We start from the raw sequence: 7,174 nt of genomic DNA, 5'->3' as shown, positions 1-7,174 counted from the left end.
GGTGTATTTTAACTGAGTGTATCATTAAAGTTTGTTACACTTCAAATCTGGAAGCTTGACCAATCCAACACTTGACTTTAAAATAAGAAAAAGTTAGCGTCAAGGCTATTTTCTCAACATAGCTTGAGGAGGTTTAGTCAGGTCCATAATAATCATACCCTACATTTCACACTGTGCATGCATATAAATATAAGAAAGATCTTTACTGATTATTTTAGGACTTGGAACAAAGCCTATTGTCAAGGTTGCATTGGAGAGAAAGCTAAAAACTTGCTGCATATTACTCCTCATCACATCTCTTGTCACTTTGTAAATAACTTGTGCAAAACAGAGGGGGGGTTCATTTTGGCCTTGGCGATAGTGTAAATCCCCCAGATTCTGGACTGGCCATTACGATCATGAAGAAAAATTAAGATTAAATAAGGAAACATTCACATGAAACAAAGCCTGTGATATCCAATGAATTAAGGAATACTTTGACTGTCTGCCCCTTCTTTCCATCAGGCTTCCTTCTCCCAGAGATACACTATTATTTCTAGGGAGTGCCCATATCACCCACCTGCAGCCAAAAGTCCTGGCACAACTGTTCAAGCTGCCCTGCTTAGTGCCCTCCATTACCATTGCTATGTGCTGCTGGAGGTCCTGTTGCTTTCACATTCCAGCACAATTCTAGGATTGCGAGCAGATCAAATCAGTAAAACTTTATGATGGCCAGCCACATTTGGCTATGGATGGTTAAACCGATAGACCACCACACACATTCAGATCTGCAACAGTTGGACTTCAGGGATTGGGGATGAAGGCCATACCAAGGGGACCGGCCCCAGAGTCAGAGGGAAATGGAAAGTAGAGCATCAGTTTGTGCTTGAGCAGCTTACTATCTGCAGAGAAATCATGTTGAATATGGCAAAAACCACGTAAGCATATCTGGAAAGGATTTGAAATTCTTGCCACAGCAGGATCCTTTAACATTAGAAACTGCAAGTGGAAGATGCAGTACAGGCAGATCAAAGCAATTAAATTGCAACCTCCAGCTGTTTTACACTGAAATGCCATTGCCCCCCAAAGGCTACTAAATCCTCACAACCATAATGGTGATAGATTTCTAAACCGACTTACAGCATCTGCTCTTTAGCTCAAAATGCTCAAAATCTATTTTGGAATTTGTCTTTAGGTGAACATTGAAGCAAATCAGATGTATTTCAGCTTCATCTTTCAATAAAGCAAAGCAAAACGCACATTTGTTAGAAAAGCTGCAGTGAGAGTTCTCACTTCCCTCACAGCCACATCTATTATGCATGTTATTGTAAAGCTTTCCAGTCACTTTCACTTGTGAAACTTCAGTGTTTTTCTTCTCTCCTGCATTTCAAAGTCAACTTCAGTGCACAATAGACGAATGGATCCCACGCTAAGGCAAAACAAAATCCTAAAAATGCTGGAAACCTGACAAAAAAGGCATCATCTTGAATGGTAGCTCTGTTTCTCTCTTTACAGATGCTGCTGGATAGGCTGCATGAATCCAGCATTTTCTGGTTGATTCATAATGGTTTCCACAACTGCTCCCAAATCACTTCTCACACATTGAGGCTGTCTGCTATAGCATTGACACCCAGCTCAGTGATAAGATTAGGACACAGAGGACACAACTTCTAATCACTAACTTGCATTTCAAATTGTTTTGGCTGTATCAAAAACAATGCTTCCGATTCCATGTGCAAACATAGAGATAAATGTGCATTCAACTACTGGGTGTAACTATTATTCATACTGGTGTTAACTCTGGACTCGGTCATTCCAATGCTGTCCTGATCAGCTTCCCATCTTCCATCTCATCGGCTTTCCCAGCAACTCCACCCCACCCCTGCCATGCCATTTCCACTTCTCCCCGCCAACCAGCCAAATCTTGAGCTCATCTGAAACTCTCTTGCCTACTGCCAAACTCACCTTGACATTTTTAGCTGATTTTTTTTGGGGGCCTCCTGCTATTGTGGAAAGGTGATTTATTTTATAAATAACAAGTCATCAATGTCACCTTCCACCAGGAACAGGAGAAGGCCATTCAGTCCCTCAATCTAGTGGGATCACGGCTCAATCTGTGGTCTGACTCCTGCCTCTACCCCTTAGTACCTTCAATGGACAGGGATCTATCAGTCACCAAGTCCTGCTCGCTTATCACCTCAGCTTTCATTAACCTAGATCATATAGATTTCTAGTCCAACAACACTTTAATTTTAAAATTCTCACCTTATCGCTATATCAGTGTCTTCAGAGAATAGTATCCCACCCCCATTCCCTGCATGAGCTTTAAAATGCACACTACAAACCCACTCAAAAGGGCAATCCCCCCTCTGCCAATTCCCTGGACTTAGCCAAGTCCAGGATTCCATTGGGCCTTCTTCTTGGGACTGATTGTAATCCCAACAGTGCTCATTACCGAGGTCTGGTATTGCCAGGACCGTTGGAGCTGCCAATCTGGTCTAACCCTGCATCTCCAAAAGGCTGGGACTACTGATACTGACAGGCAAAAGTCCCACTCTGCAGTATTTTAACCAACCCAAACCTTATGGGCTTGGGCAGTTTTGTTTGGAGTCTGTTAGCTGACCTACAACTTTATTCTGCAGGGAATACTGGAGTGTTGAGCTATTGGTTCCGTGTAAATACATGACCCAAGTACTGAGCTTTGAAGCATTAGCAGAGCTCAGTTAATAACATACTCTGTTTCTGAATAGGGTAGTTGTAGATTCAAAAACAAACAAAAACAGACATTGTTGGAGAATGGGCAGCAGAGTGACTCACAGTGTTAGGTTCGATTCTAACCTCAGGCGACTGTCTGTGGAATTTGCACATTCTCCCCGTGTCTGCATGGGATTCTGCTGTTTGCTCCAGGTTCCTCCCTCAGTTCAAAGATGTACAGGATAGGCAGATTGGCAATGCTAAATTGGCTGGAGTGTGCAGGCTAGGTGGATTAGCCATGGGTAATACGGGGTTACAGGGGTAGGGTAGGGAGCTGGGTATGGGTGGGATACTCAGTGGACTCAACTTGACTTTTTGCCTGATTTTTCAGAACTCCCTACTATTGTGGAAAGGCGTTCTCTTTTATAAATAACAGAGGGTCAGTGCTAACTCAATGGGTCAAATGGCTTCTTTCTGCACTGTAGGGATTCTATGATTCTATGAGAAATTCAGCAGTTCTTGTAGCACCTGTAGAGGGAAAACAGCATTACCATTTTGAGTCCTGTGACCCTTCTTCAAAACTGTTTTCTGTTTTCTCTCCAAGGATGCTGCTCGACCTGCTGAGTTTCTCCAGCAATTTCTGTTTAAGCTTCTTGCAGATCTTCAGCATCCACAGTTCTTTGTTCTATTACACTTGTACAAGAATTTTGGCTATTACGGGGAGCATTGGGCTAAGTTTCCATGAGGGAAATGTCACTAAACTGATGGCCAATAACAATAGTCCCTACTCACCCCAGGCCTTGTGCTGCACTTCAAATGCCATTTGAAATAGCAGCAGGTCCAGTTAAAATAATAAACATAGGATCTCAAGTGTCATTTCTTCATTGAATTTGGTGAAGCATGCAATTCCAAGACTCCAACCAATACCTAGCTCAAGAGGATCTCAATATGTTCCCTTTATTTACCAGAAGACAGGAAGTAGGAATGGGGGTTGGGGGAGGGGGCTGCTTAGGTTTGGATTACGACCCAAAACGCTGACTCTCCTGCTCCTCAGAGACTGTCCGACCTGCAGTGCTTTTCCAGCCTCACATCTATTGACTTTGACTTCCAGCATCTGCACTCCCTACAGTCAGTAGGAATGTTGCAGCAAAGAAATGGTTGATGCCAGTACTGCTCTGACTAACCCACCTACCAGACTTCAGGCCTTCTTTTCTCCTCCCACTTGGTTAGGGTCAGAGATCGCGAGGGTTCCCAATAATAAGCAGTGACTCAGGAGCCAGCACACTGCCACTCAATCTCTGACTGCAGCTCGCTGGAGGTCTGGTTCTCCTAATTGGTCAGATCTCCCACCCTGGTGACCAAGTATCCACTCAGCAAGCCCAATTCACCCCATTGTTCTTTGAATATGACATTAAATGAAGGGCCTCTTTCCTTATGCAGTGGTTTGTAGCTGATTGTAGAAATTGAAAAATAATTCACACTATGGGAGGTTCATTATTCTTCCTTCATTAAAGAAAATGTATTGTCTTTAAACACGTTGTTATATGTTTGGATGCTATTGGACACAAAACTGTGAAGCGTCTCCCTCCATTATAATAGATGTTACCTTTCAAAGTAATTCATGAAATGTTTCTGATACCTGAGATTAGGACCTATACAAATCTTTATTTTGCATGCTGTGAGCACTGGCCAATGTATATTGGTGCCTCCAACCCTGTAAATGGTTAGTGCGAATGTGTAAATATGATGGGTTATTTCATCATTGGGAAGTGATGCAAGGTTGCATGACAACTGGAAGATGGCTGTCTCTAACATCCTCGTGGCAGAGATGAAGTCTTGACTTGTATATATTTTGCCTATGTTTGGCTTAAATAAAAAGGGAAAGGTTTGGTTCTTCCACAAAAAGATTCCTGCAATATTTGCCAACCTCTCTCCCACACCCAACTACAGTATATACCAACCACACCCGCAAATATTTTGGAATCACTACAGTGGGGTAGAGGGAGGCAAACCATTCACATTTGCCTGATCCCAAAGTGATCAGACAAGTTTACTGCACTTAGTTATTATATAATAATACTCAATCATTCGGATCACAGGATGTTCGGCCATTTTTAGAGGACTCTTCCGTGCCTTTGTTACTAACTACTCATAATCATTGGATGAAAGGCTCCCTACAAGGTACATGCCAAGTAGAAATCAATAACTATGTATGTTTCTGTCATTGTATGACAGAACTGATTAGGAACAACACACAATAAATGTTGCAGCCTTTTTCAATTTCCCGGTTCGATAAGCAGAGCCTCAAAAGAAGAAACTATTTCTAAAAGATATGTTATGTTTAACAAAACCAGCCAAGGCGGGCTCATTTCTCAATATATTTACGCTGTCTAGTATCCATCTTATTGTGACGGATGTAGTCACAAGCCAAATACACTTAATAAGCCATTTCACATCACCAACCTGTTCGCTTTCCAGTCATCCTATCTGCACTGAATTTAATATGATATCGGTTTGACTCTTGAGAAAACGTGTGAGGGAACCTGATTTGTACTGAAATCAGACTTGCCAAAAATGCTCCTCAGTCTGTGAAAACAAGAAATTGGGGACAAGAGTTTGATGGAGGAGGGGGTAGTTCCTATGTCACAGAATGGAAGTGTATTACACTTTGGAACGATAAACAACACATAGTCGCTCAGAATAACTCAAGGTTTTACTGTGACATTTCAGTCTGGGTCTGATCTAGATATGGAAGGTTTTAAATTAATGACATTTCTGAGATAATATTGTGGAATCAGAGCCTTTGTCCACTTCAAGTTAAGCTGGGTACAGGAGGAAAAGCTCCATACCTAGCCCAAAGAGGTAATGCTGTGAAAGAATGTTAAGCTGATCTTATTTCTCTGAGGAACTCAACAGCGATACAAAGGAGCCATTACAGTTTGCCTCCAAAATTGACTGTGTGACTACAATCAATAGAGAACCCTCACTGACTTAATTTTTAGTAAAGCAACAGCGTCCTCATTCTTAATGGTTTGTTTGATTCAATGCAGCTTTTATGTCAATGAGTGCCAATCTCCCTCCTTCTCTTGGATTTTCAGTCCAAGTATGAATGAAAATCAACTAAAACTCTGGAACTGAATGGATCTGAGGTGAAAAAAACCCAAAACAACTAAGAATGCTGGAAATCAGAAAAAAAAAGAAATTGCTGGAAAAGCTCAGCAGGTCTGACAGCATCAATGGAGAGAAATCAGAGTTAATGTTTCAGGACCAGTGATCCTTCCTCAGAAAAACCTGCAGTGGGAGCCCAGTGAACAGTTTATTGTTGAGTAGATCTGCGTTTTGCACTGCTGGTGACTGGTGAATGAGATGTGGCTGATAGATCAATACTGAATTAGAATTATCCTACCTCCGAGGATAGGATAATCTTCTAATCTTCCAAATTCTTAGGCTGATGTCAATATCATAGCTATAGTGCAATTGTTGAATTACGGAGCAACTGCCTATGGTAGATGGGTCTTCAGCACTACAGCCGGTTTTTGTTGTATCAGGTATGTTCAGTTGCTTTTCAATGTTATGTTTGCTGAGGTACAATGTGGGAAATGAGAATTCACGCCAATGAACGCTTCACCAGCTCCTGGCACACACATAAAGTTTGCTAACATTTCTGGGTTAGTAAATTTGTGGACGACACTAAGGTCAGTCCAGTTGTGGATAATGCCAAAGGATGTTATAGGTTACAGAGGGACATAGATAAGTTGCAGAGCTGGGCAGAGATTTGGCAAATGGACTAGGCAAAAGTGAGGACTGCAGATGCTGGAAATCAGAGTCTAGATTAGAGCGGTGCTGGAAAAGCACAGCCGGTCAGGCAGTATCCGAGGAGCAGGAAAATTGACGTTTCAGGTAAAAGCCCTTAATCAGGAATGCAAATGAAGTTTAATGCAGAAAAGTGTGAGGTGATTCACTTTGGAAGGAGTAAGGAATGCAGAGTACTGGGCGAATGGTAAGATTGTTGGTAGTGTAGATGAGCAGAGAGATCTCGGTGTCCATGTACCTAAATCCCTCCAAGTTGCCACGCAGGTTGATAGGGCTGTTAAGAAGGTAGACGGTGTGTTGGCTTTTATTGTTTCGGAACCATGAGGTCATGTTGCAGCTGTACAAACTTCTGGTGTGGCTGCACTTGGAGTATTGCATGTAGTTCTGGTCACCACATTATAGGAAGGATGTGGAAGCTTTGGAAAGGGTTCAGAGGAGATTTACTAGGATGTTGCCTGGTATGAAGGGAAGGTCTTAAGAGGAAAGCCTGAGGGACTTGAGGCTGTTTTTGTTACAGAGAAGAAGGTTGAAAGATGACTTAATTGAGACATATAAGATAATCAGAAGGTTAGATCAGATGGACATTGAGAGCCTTTTTCTGAGAATGATGATGGCTAGGGCAAGGGGGCATAACTTCACATTGAGGAGTGATAGATATAGGACAAATGTCAGAGGTAGTTTCTTTACT

This window comes from Chiloscyllium plagiosum, chromosome 11 (genome assembly GCF_004010195.1).
Source record: "Chiloscyllium plagiosum isolate BGI_BamShark_2017 chromosome 11, ASM401019v2, whole genome shotgun sequence".
Classification (NCBI taxonomy): Eukaryota; Metazoa; Chordata; class Chondrichthyes; order Orectolobiformes; family Hemiscylliidae; genus Chiloscyllium; species Chiloscyllium plagiosum.
This window is presented reverse-complemented; position numbering follows the sequence as displayed.